The 12,778-nt window shown below is 44.6% G+C and overlaps 1 pseudogene; it reads left to right on the forward strand.

Annotated features, from left to right (window-relative positions):
* The first annotated feature begins 5,455 nt into the window (after positions 1–5,455).
* On the forward strand, positions 5,456–6,558 carry LOC109700560 (P2Y purinoceptor 3-like; annotated as a pseudogene).
* Positions 6,559–12,778: the final 6,220 nt, after the last annotated feature.

A 12,778-nucleotide genomic window follows, 5' to 3' on the forward strand; every position in this document is an offset into this window, starting at 1 on the left:
TACTCCAGAATGATGGTAGCACATTAGCCAGGGCTCTGCTTTCTGGGTGACTCAGACTAAGATGACACCATTCTCCTTATTCCATGTCACATTGAGTCTTCCCACCACCACTGTCCCCCCACCAACATCACCAGAGCCACAGCCTGGCTCTGACAGTAGGCTGCCTGCCACTACTTTAAGCAGCATCTGCGGGGGCAGGCCATGAGAGGAACTCATTTGCTACCAGAGGGAAAGAAGAAATGGAAGCAAGGGCCCTGAGGTGTAAGCACTCAGGTCTCAGATGCCTTGGGCGACGTTACCTCTGGTCCTGAAGCTCCAAGCTCTGCATCTGCTCTCCTCTCTTGTCCTTCACACACAGACAAGACTCAGTTGAAAGAGCTTTGATGCTAAATGAAAAGAAATAAGACATAATGGTGACCTTCACTGCATCTTTAATTAAAGTTTGAATTTCTGATTTTAGAGTCAGTTTGAGGCATCATGCATTCATACAGAAGGATCAACAAGAGCACAGTGCCACTATTTTTCCAGACAGAGTAACATCCATTCCAGAAACTTCTCTGCTGCGACACACAATGTTCCCCAGTCACACCCTGTTCACAGAGTTGAAACTGCCAGTTATGTCAGATCCTTGTCAACAGAAAACAAAAATGTGCAAGCTGCTATATAAATTAATTATTGAAATTAAGTACTCAGTGTCTCGAGACAGACTTTTAAATTATTTAAAGGATACAAATTGCTTTCATTGTGAAAAATAAAAGCCCTTGGAATCCCACATTTCAAGAGAATTCAAACATCAAAGGGGGATCAAGGCACAGAGCAGACATAAGCCCACACTCTAAAAATGCACTGGAAAACCATTACAAAAAACCATCCATTAAAAAAAAAAAAAAAAAAAATCCATGCTTCTATCTTAACTCTCAAGGCAAACTTTCAAACTGGGTGGTGGTTGCTATGTATGGCTCATTCTTAACAGTATTTTGACATTTTATATTCGATTGCCCCCTCCCCCGACCATCTAGACACCCTGTATGGATAGTACGGAGCCCTACATATACTAGGTTTTTTCCTACACGCATATATCTTCGATAAAGTTTGATTTAGAAATTAGGCACAGTAAGATATTAGCAGCAATAACTAATAGTAAAATAGAACAATTATAACAAAATACTGTAATAAATGTTTGTGCTTGGGGCTATTAAGTAAAATAACAGTTGCTTGAACACAAGCACTTCAATACCATGGCAATCCAGCTGATACTCTAGTTGGCTACCAAGTGGCTGACAGGCAGGTAGTATATACAGCATGGATACACCTGACAAAGGGATGGCTCCTGGCACAGAGCTGGACAACAAGAGATTGCATTGTGCTACTTCTGAATTGTATATTGCTGGAATATTCCATTGAATATTTTTGGACTGTGACTGACCACCAATAACAAACTCAGAAAACAAAGCCACGGATAAGGGGAGACACTGTATTCTATTATCTCTCTTTTTACTATTATCTTCAAATCATGGTTTTTGAAGTAGGGTGCTGTGGTCTGTCACAAAAGCAGCACATTTAGTAACTTCAGGGATGGCTTGCTACTTTATTTTCATGTCTTACTTTTTTGGGTGGCAGTGGCAGGGGGTTGTGGAGCGGGAGGAGATAAGTAGTTAAGAAAGGATTCCTGGGAAATCTGGTGATCTGTTGGATCTCTGTTCTGTTTTAAAAAAATCATCAGACATGATTTTCCATTTGACCTCTCTGTACCTGGGTCTCTCAGCTGTAAAATGATGGGGAGAATAAAGTCTTCCACGCCTGTTTCACAGGATCTTTTGTAGAACAGTCACAACAGGTGGCTCTGAGCTAACTGGAAATCCTTATCTTTGTGTAACCCTAACATAGTAACTGTAGATGACTGGCAATAAGAGATGGGTTTGTGGGTGGAATTTTTTACGTGCCCCCAGTGAATTATATCTCATCCACATCTGCTGTACCTAGACAGAAGTACAGGTTGGACGGAGCCCAACCCAATTCTGGTTTTCATTTGCATTGGGATGGGAGAATTGTAACCTGTCTGTGGTCTTTATCGCCACCCAGTGGTAAATTGCATAAATAGCCTCAAATTATCTAATGGATTTGAAACAAAATTAATTCAAAGTAAACCATCTGCCACTTTTATACACCACGTAATTAAAGGGAGTCCTCCATTTAAAGAAACCCATAAAATGGTCATGTTGTGATATGAATAGCTCCTAACTCATCTTTGTAAATTAAGAAATCTAGATATATACAGATAAATGTGCACATACATAAATAGGTAAATGTATATCAACAGTTTTTGCAAAACAAAATCTTGTAAAACAAATTTTTACCATCAAAATGCATTTACAAGATTCCACTAAATGGATTCATTTGCTAAAGAAAGTTTTCTGGGGACTGGAAATGTAGGTCAGTGGTGCTTACACACAACGCCCTTGGTTCAGTCATGATCATTTTTTTTTTGCAACAGCATCTCTCACTAGGTAGCCCAGGCTGGCCTCAAACTTTGTGATCCCCCTGCCTCAGCCTCCAGAGTTCTTATGACCTTACTCCTTACTCCAAATACAGATGCACTGGGGTTAGACCTTCAAAATATGAGTTAAAGACCAAATTCAGTTCATAGAAGGTAACAGCCAGGAAGAAAAATGGTCCTGCCCAACCATGGGATAGCAAGGCCACACCTGCCTTCCCACTGGCCCACATAAATCAAAGAACTCAGGTTTCCAGGTCACCCTATTCTGTGCAAGAGGGTGAATAGAGGGGCAGGAAAGCAACTGAATGTGTTGGGCATGTATCCATTGTGGCAGGCCTGAGGGGCACTTGCCTCTGTCCCAGATAATTCATTCCCATAGCCAGTCATCAGAGAGGGATCTTCCCAGTTCACCGCAAAGGAAAGTGTGGCTCAGAGACTGCTTCAGGCTGTTCAACCACTTCTGCCTGGTCCCTGGCAGAGGTGGGATCAGAGTACTTTTCCCTACATCAGAGCAGTCCTGGGTGGGGGCAGGTCTTCCAGTTGAGGCTCCTGATGAGCCCTGAAGGGATTTTTTTCTGATTCTTACGTTTCTCATTAGGAATACAAAGACAGTGCTTCATTCACAAAGGTTGTTCTTGAGAATAAATAAGATCTCATGTGTGATTGCCTGGCCAAGCCTGTGCTGAGTCAAGGCTGGTTCTCTCCTTGGCTTCCCCCTGAAAGCCCACACTGAGCTGGGATGGCAGCTTCATGGAAAATTACTAAGCATTACCAGAGTCCCAGCATGAAAGATTACAGAGAGCAAAATGAATGAAAACTACATTCATTTCCTCTCCCAGCCAAAGAACCTTCCTTTCCCAGTCAGGTAGGTTTTTAAGCCAGTTGGAGAGTAGCGACGTACTTGGCAGACTGAGGCACTGAGCACCTCCATCCCCCACTAACTCAGATTGCCAGCATGGTCACTCCCAGACCCTGGTCTCACCATGCACCAGCTCCCAATGCTGAGGAGCTCAGGGACACCCTCAACCCCTCCTCAGGCTCATGTCTCATGTCAGCCAGACCTCCGCAGTGCCTCTGGGGTCTGTCTAGTCCCTGCTGTATGACTGCATGGCCTTGCTGGGTACACGTGAATCCTGCCTGCCTCCAGAACAAAAGCCCCTTACTAGTCTGACTGGCCTCTCCTAGCTATAAGCCCAGATTCCTGCTGCCACAGTATCTTCCTCAAACCCAGCTGTGCTAGTCAGGGTTCCCCAGGGCAGGACCAGTAAGATACAGAGAGGGGTGAGTAGAGATTTGTTACAGAAGCTGATGTGTGGGATTATGGTGGCTGAGAAGTCCCAAAATGTGCCCTCTGCAAGCTGGGGAGCCAGGGAAGCCGGTGGCCTATCTCGGTCTGTGTCCACAGGCCTCAGAACTAGGGGACATGGGGTAAGTCTTAGAACCCAGGGCCAGAGAACCTGGGGTTCTGATGTCTGAGGGCAGTGTCCCAGCTTCCTCACAGACATACCTGGGAATAACATTCTGCCAGCTCTCTGGTGTCTCCTTAATTCAAGCAAGTGGACACCTAATGTGAACTGTCACATCAGCCTTATCCCCTCCTTACAGCCCCCTTCCTTACAGTAGAATCATCCCCGGGGCTGACTCTGCATTGTCCCCAGCACACATGGTGGCCTTCTAACTTCCATCCCATTGCAGGTGCTTCCCATACCTTGTCCTTCTCTGCCTAGCAAGCTCCTGATTATTGTCCCCAGAGCTCAAAGCTGCTGGTTCTAAGAGGCCTTCACTCGGCTCTCTCAGGGGAGAATGCCGTACCTGCTGATTTTCACAACTTTTGGTTGACCATTTTTCACTTGTTACAATGAACTCTATCCATTTCTATCTTTCCCACCAGATAGTGAGATCCTGGAGAGTAAAGACCTGGCTTATTCATCTTTTCTATCTCCAGAGTCTAAATAAATGCTCAACAAAGGATTGTTGTGATGTCTCCATTCTTTTCTGTGTGTGTGGGGGGGAATAATGCTCTATATATTATAGCTTATAGTCTACACTGTTTATTCCCAAATTACCTACCTTAAACTCTTCCCTCTTCCCATTTTTGATGTTTGTTTGTTGAGTCAGGGTCTAGCTATATTGCCTAGGCTGGCTTCAAATTCCTGGGCTCAAGCTATCCTCCTGCCTTAGCCTCCCAAGTAAAGTGGCTGGGACTACAAGTACACACTACCACACCCACCTTCTCTTCCCTTGTTTTAACAGGTCTAAGTGGTAAGTTTCCAATATTAAGCCTAGAATTAAATTTCTTTACATTCCCATGGACTTTATGCTGACTAACTTGCACAGGGACTTCCCTAATGTGACAGAAACTTCCCCACACAGCTTCCGTTGCCACTGGATGTACCCATTGGACCTTCTCTGTCAGCAGGAATGGAAATGAGAAAAATGCTGCACCTGGCTTGCTGGCTCAAGTTTGTTGTCTTAGATGCTCAGAAGGCTGAGATGTTTTACAAGCAAATCAGCCTCAGGATTCAAATATGCAGTCAATAAACCCTGAAAGAGACACAAATCAAAATCCCCCAGAAAGCTGATAGGCAAAACCTATGCTTTTCCTAATCCTCCCTAAAACCCCAAGGATCCCTTTCCTTTCCTTTCCACAATGGTCTGTGAGCTTAGGACCAGCTGGTGAGCAGTATTGCTCCTGGGAGCATTTCTCCGGCTGGAGTGTCTCCCCTCAGAGCTTTCCTGACTCCATGCAAAGGGTTCTGTGTGCCCCATTTAAATGACAGCAGTGTCTTCCAGCCACCACATTACTGATCTCCCTACCACAATCTAGCCTAGAGCAGAAGGCATACAAGTCAAGGTGAGACCACTCCTTTGGGCCTGGTTTATCTCTTTTTTCCCCCTGAAGCTGGGAGCACAGAGTTGAGTGCCAGGTCAAGGGGAGGCCAGCACCCAGCTCAGGCCATGTTTTCCATTTTGTTTCCTTCCAGGGAAAGCAGAAGTGGAAGCTGTGGCAGACTCAGCCCCTGGAGGGAGCCTGCCAGGAGATGGAGATGCCAGACACAAATGCCTCAGAGCAACAGGGTCACTGTCAGTTCTCAGAGACCTACAAGCAAATCCTCCTCTCTCTGACTTACAGTATCATCTTCATCCTTGCGCTGCCCCTGAATGGTGCTGTCTTATGGCTCTCCTGGCAGCAAGCCGAGCCCTGGAGTTGTAACACCATTTATCTAGTGAACCTGATGGTGGCTGACCTGCTTTATGTCCTTACACTGCCCTTCTTCGTCATCACCTATGCTGTGGGTGACACCTGGCTCTTCGGGGGGCCGCTCTGCAGGCTGGTGCGCTTTCTGTTCTACACCAATCTCTATTGCAGCATCCTGCTGCTGACCTGCATCTCTGTGCACCGCTTTCTAGGCGTGTGCCACCCGCTGCGTTCCCTGCCCTACCGGACCCGCCGCCTTGCACGGCTGGGCGCTACTGTCACGTGGACCCTGGTGTTCCTCCAGCTGCTACCCACACTGGTCTTCTCCCAAACAGACTATGTAAATGGCCAAGTAATCTGCTATGACACGACCATCCCGGAGCATTTTGATCAGTTTTTTGCCTATGGCACGGTTCTCACATTTTCCGGCTTCATCTTTCCCTTCTTGGTTATTCTGGTGTGCTACTCGCTGATGATCAGAAGCCTGACAAAGCCAGAGGAGACTCTCTCAAGGATGGGCCATCCAGCCCGGGCTAAGTCCATCCGGACCATCCTGCTGGTGTGCGGTCTCTTTACTCTGTGCTTTTTGCCCTACCATATCGCCCGCTCCTTCTACCTCTTCATCTGCTTCCTCAGTGCCCAGGACTGCCGGCTTGTGATGGCAGCCAGCGTGGCCTACAAGGTCTGCAGGCCTCTGGTGAGCATGAGCTGCTGCCTCAACCCCATCCTTTACTTTCTGTCTGGAGGCAACCAAGGAGTCAGGCTTCTCCAGAGACTACACAAGAACAAGGTGGGCGAGTACCCAGCCAGGGCAGCCAAAGGGGCACCAGGGGCCAGGCAGATCTGGGCACTGCCAAGGTGAGGCCTACCATTACTCACAATGATGTTGAACAGACAGAGGATGAGTGGGAGAGGGGCTCCAGTCCTCCCACAAGGGTCCTGTGGAAAGAACTTTATATTGGCATTAAGAAATTTTAAAGTAATAATATGGAGGGAGCCACCAACACAAAGGAGAATTTTTAAATTTTAATGAGAGCTGACATTTATCTCTTGTCATTCAGTCTCAGCTAAATGTCACCATCTCAGAAGCCACTTCTGCCCACACTGGCTAATGTTGACCTCTTCCCCTTAACCCAATCTATTGCCTTAACCCAATCTATTATCTGTGGAAGAATTACTACTTGGACATATTAATTTGTTAATTTATTTGTGGCCCATCTCTTCCCACTGGTAGGTAAGTTCCCATAGGAAAAGAACCCTGTCTTACTGCTGAACCCAAACACCAGCCTCTACAGCAGGGTCCAGCATGCAGCAGAGAAGTTGTACAACAGATAGGGGCTGGTGAATAAGGGAAGGAGGGAGGCAGAGAGGGAGAGAGAGAGAGAGAGAGAGAGAGACAAGGAAAGAGAGAGGAAGGGGAGGGAGGGAAGAGGTGAGGAAAGAGTGAATAAAGACCTTACTAAGACCTCCTGATAGCCCTTGGAATTGGGTGCTGTCACCCCCATTTATAGAGATTGAGACTAAGCACAGAGCACTAACTTGTCAAGCTCACCCAGCTGAACAACACACAGATCATAGAGTTGAATGCAGGCAGTGGCCTCTGAAACATGTGCTCCTTTGCTAGAAGCTCAGGCTCTATACAAACAATCAGATCTGGGTGTTGGTGGCTCATGCCTGTAATCCTAGCTACTCAGGAAGCAGAGATCAGAAGGATCACAGTTCAAAGCCAGCCCAGGCAAATAGTTCGTGAAACCCTATCTTGAAACAGGACTGGTGGAGTGACTCAAGTGGTAAAGTGTCAAACCCCAGTACCACCAAAAAATAAAATAAAATAAAAAATTTTTAAAATCTCTAATCAGGAGCTGACCCAAGCTCTCCTAACAGCATGCTGGTCATTTTAGATTGACTCTTTACACAGCTGCTAAGCATACCCCATGTGCTCTCTCACAGCATTTCTCAACCAGTTCTCTACTTAGGAAAAGCTCTGCAGAACAAAGCAACAGATACAGAGGAAAATGGCTGCATGAACCACAATTTGGCTTATTTTTAATTTAAACATATCTCATTTCATGAAAAAAAAGTTACCACTTTCAATGCATTTAAGAACCAACGCAATCCAAAAAGGCTTAAAACCTCTCATATTTAAATAATGCTCTGCAAGGACTTTTCAGATCTAAACATAAGTCACCTAATAATTCATTATAATCTGCCCATGAAGAGGTGGATAAATTCTCTTCATATAACTCCCTCATTATTATACAATTCTAATTATGGGAGATGTCTGAGTACAGTGTGCATATCTAAATTATAAAATTTTATTTGAAAGTACAGTTTATTGCTTTCAAGGCCAGGCAATTAGAACTAGACTAAGTGTTGCTTAGCAGAATTTCTCAGCATAATTGGTCTAATGAATAGGCAAGGATGTTTTCTAATTAGCAGGTCAGCTGTTTCCACATAAATGTTTCTACAGAAGCTGACCGAGCTTAGAATTGTTTGTTCTTTTGAGCATTCTCTCAGCTCTCTCACTTGTATTATTAATTTGTCCCTTTCTGTGCACAGCATTCAGGGAAGCTTCAGCTGATTTTACAGTTCTAATTATCACCTCTTACAAATTAATGCAGTTCAGTACTACTGGAGAATTCATGCACAGGCCCCCAGTAACAGCTTGGCACCATCCCATGACACACTAGGCCACTACCTCTAATATCCACCACCCTGCCCACTGGAAGTGGGAAGAAAACTAGCCTAGAATCCTCAAGATGCACTACCTTCCCCTAAAGCATACTCTACACTCCTGGCCAAAGGTTTCCTGCCTTTAAGTCTAGGTTAACCTATGTGCCTGTGATTATTGCTCTGATCCAGCTAAAGCTAATTTTGCTTCTGCTGAGTTTTTTTTTTTTTTACCTACTTAACAGTAAATTATGAGCACTCATTTTTAACTTAATTATAGAAATCTGGGATCAAAACTTGAACTTAGTTAACATCATATCCTTAGGTTTTCAGGGACAGGTGTCTCAAGATGATAGAATCAAACTGAACTATTCCCACTAGGAGCAGAGCTGGGAATCCACTATCCATTGTAAGAGGATATTCCCCATTTCCCTTGTGATTAGCAAAAAGTTGACACGGAAAGCAGAAAAAACAACTGTTCTTCCTACATGTATCCGTTCAGTGCCCACCACTGTAAGGAAAGCCGAGACCCTCAAATCTGTTATCCCCCTGAATCCACAACGTCTTCTATAATCTTCCTGGGTGTTTAGGTAAGTGACAGCAAAACTTAAGGTCAACTGTCATCATTTTCAAACTACCATGAATGGATGAAAACACAATGGTTGTGGTCATTGAGTGTCACACATGGTCCCAACCCCTAAGGAGGTTATCCAGCAGACAAAAAAAAAAAAATAACACTGTGAGCACTAACAGTTTAAGTAGCTACAGAAGTAGCCACATCATCAGCTGCCGATGATCTAATGCACAATGCAGGCGATCAGTACCAGCGAAGTTTGGGGTGGCAGAGGGCAGGAGAGAGTGGGGAGACCACAGGTTTTGAGTATGCTGAAGGATGAATGAAATTTCAATTAGAAGAATTTCCCAAGCAGTGGGGGATATGGAAAGAGCGTATCGTAAATTTAATTTGTGTGAGATTCATCTGTTGGTTCCTGAAGGGAAGGAGGTGGAGACAATACTGGAAGTGCAGGCTAAAGTATGATTGCAGAGCCCTCCAAAAGCCAGCAAAAATGCCATTCTTCAAGGCACCTGAGCAGCATGGTATGATCAAGGTTGTGATCTGTTAATCTGACAGCTGACAGCCCCCATGACTTGAATGAATTAGAGAAAAGAAACAAAATGTCACAGCTAAGACTCCTGCAAGGCCTTCCTTCCTTCAAAGCCATTCTGCACAGCACCTTCAGTGCTTTCAATACTGTTTCTTTAAAACAGTATTTTCTATCCATCCTCTTCCCCAATTCCAGGTCCCTCCCTACCTAGAGCTTCAGTTCTACAGCCCCATCACAGGCTAGTCCCAATTGAATCTTCCACTCCCAGCTCTCCATCCACACCACACGGCATTCCATACCTACCCTTTCCCAGGCCCACTGCCTCCCAACTCTAACACCCCACAGAAGAGCTTCTCCAAAGGCCTAAGTTCTCACCTCCCACAGACCTTGGAGTCCACCTCCTCCAGCTGCCTCAACAGTACTCTGAAATGTTGACTCCCTCACTGGGCTGACCACCTTGGCATTGATGACAGTCCCCCTTTTCATTGCAGGTCTGTTTTATCGCCCTATCACTCCATTTTCAACTTACAGAACAGTGTTTGCGACATTCTGACCATGGCAGGCACTTAGTTAGCAATCGAGATGCTGAGAATGAAGGGGGGAAGAGGAAAACTATAGCATCAGAAGACATATGCAGGGATCCAAATCACAGATAATGGGTACAATTCAACCCTTAGAATACACTGGAAAGAATGAAGAGAAAGAAAAGGATGATTTGGACGTGATGGGTAGGGAGACACAACAAAAATAACTCAGTCTGTGAGCTTGAGCAAACAGTGATGAACTAGCATCTAGCACAAAGGAGATACTTGGTAGCAGGTGAGGAGGAAGGAAGGTAAGAAGGAACAGGAGAGGGCATTGTGTGGAAAGGTTCAGATTCAGACAAGTTACATGGGAACAGCCAGTGACACCTCAGGTGGAAATGTATCATGGAGGTCAGAGACAACTTAAACTGGGTTTGGAGTTACCTGTGGAGACAAATATTCAAAACCACATCATTAAATGACATCTCTGAAGCAGAAGGAAAGGGAAAAGAGAAAAGACCTAAAATATACAGGAAAAATAAAAACCCTGACAGATAGCACAGGGGTAGGAGTTGCCAAGAAAGCAGAGGAAAATCAAATGAGTGAACAGCTTCAAGAAAGAAGTCAACATAATCCAGACTAGTCAAAGAGAACAACTGTCTCAGCAAACAGCTCAAATGCCACCTCTTCCAAGAAACCCCCCTGATCACCCATCAGCAGGCCCTCTCCCTCCTCAGTGCCTCTTTTAAGGCACTTCTCCCCTTGTATCATTCCCCTCCTTCAGGATCTATCAAAGCCTTGAACATATGGACATTCAGTAAATCATGGCAGAATAAATGAACACATAGCAAATTCTCTTGTGCATGCTTTTCCAAAACTATAGCTAAATCCATTTTATGTACATATGCCTATAAACTAAGTCATGAGTTGTTTGGAATTATTTGTTCTAACACTCACCATCTTCAATTCAATTAAATTCCAGAACACATACTACCTGCAAACATTTCACTTTTTCTTTTTAGCCTATTTTCCAACAATAAGGAGGGGAAATTCTTCACAAAATCAACTCACAATTAAGCATAACCTGAGCTTATTTTGTGTACTCTCATTATCTTTTACTTTCTTGCAAGTAAGCTACATCTCTTTAGAATTTTGATTTCCCAACTTTTTGTTTTTTTAATGTGTCAAACAACTTCAAAGATAATGGCTTTAAGAACACTGTGACAAGGAGCAGAACTTATGTTCTTGCAGCAAGCTATAGTTGGGCATTTTTAGAGTGCCTAAATCACGAACACAAAGCCAAAAGTGCCACTTCTCTCTTCTTTTATGGCCTATTTCTTGGAAAGGTAGGTTACATTTTTTATTGCAATATCTACCTAGAGCTCATTCTCCAAATCATTACAGGCTGCTGCCTGCCCACCATCCCATTCCACTAGAATTGTTCTTAACACAGTTTCAATGAATATACACCTCCTCTCTCTCCTGCTTGACCTTTTCATGCTATTTGTCACTATCACCTGCTCTCTTCGGCTGTCCTCGGCTTCCAGATTTCCCCTCCCTGTGTGAGTCGGTGTGTTCCAGGGCGATACTCTTGGCATTCTCCTCCGATCATCTCATGCTCTCCTGGGCCAGCTCACTGACTCTGATGGTTCCCAAACCTCTCTCTGGGGCAGTCCTCTGCCATTATGAACACATTTCCTTCCCATTCATGTCCATTCAGGGTGATGACACATACCACACAAGTCTCTTCGGTACTGCAAGCTCCACAAAGCCAAGCTGAACTCGCTTTACTCCCAAACCTGCAGCTTCCTGCTTGTGGTCTTCCTTGGATGGCACTGTAATCCATCCAAGCCAAAAATCTAAGGGTTAACCTTTATTCTAGCCTGTCTTCCACCTCACATCCCATACATTCTTCAGTTCAACCTTCCAGGCAAAACCAGTGCCTGTCCCCTCCCTCTTCCCTACTATGGCCTCAATTCAAGTCCCATCATCTCTCCAGCATGCCTGTTCCAACGCATTAACCATTCTCCTACCTCCAGATTTGCTCTCTGCTCCCAACCCATTCCTTTCCTTCTGCTTCTAAAACGCAAATCCTATTTTCACAATCCCCAGCAAAAAAAATCTTCCAATACTCAAAAAATTAAGATCACAATCATGAATACGGAAAGGACTTCAGCGATCCACCTTTACAAACACTCTCGCCCCATTTCCATTACCCAGCATCCTCTCAAGCCTCAGCTCCAAGACTGCTTTTCTCCTCCTCACGCTCGCCCTGCCGCTTCTCTGCCTCGATCAGTCATCTTGCTCATCCATCACAACACAGTTCAAAGAGCATCTCCTCTAGGAATCTTGGAATTTCCCAAGTTCTCTAAACCCTAACTCCCTAGTCATTGCTCTATGCTAGTCCGCATGATTAAGTCACTGAATCTGTGCCTGAAAGCCCTACTCACTGATGCAACACCTGAGCAAGGTGGGCCATTGCTTCTACCTCTCTGAACCACCAGCTTTAGTAAAAAGCCTTAGGGTCAATGATGGCACAAATAATAATGGCACAAAAGTCTATGTCTATCTTACACCAGCCAGCAACATTACATCACTACAAGCACCGTGCCTGGTTTTCCTCAGTACTATATTTCTTTGAATCATGGGGTACTATCAAAGATAAGACAAACCAATTTCAGATGCTAAAAGATGAAAACTTGCAGTCTATGAAATACGAAATGTTAATTTAAATACCATGACCTTAAAAGCTTTATGTATTTAGTCACTAGACAGACTAGAA

This window comes from Castor canadensis, chromosome 5, assembly GCF_047511655.1.
Source record: "Castor canadensis chromosome 5, mCasCan1.hap1v2, whole genome shotgun sequence".
NCBI classification, from domain to species: domain Eukaryota; kingdom Metazoa; phylum Chordata; class Mammalia; order Rodentia; family Castoridae; genus Castor; species Castor canadensis.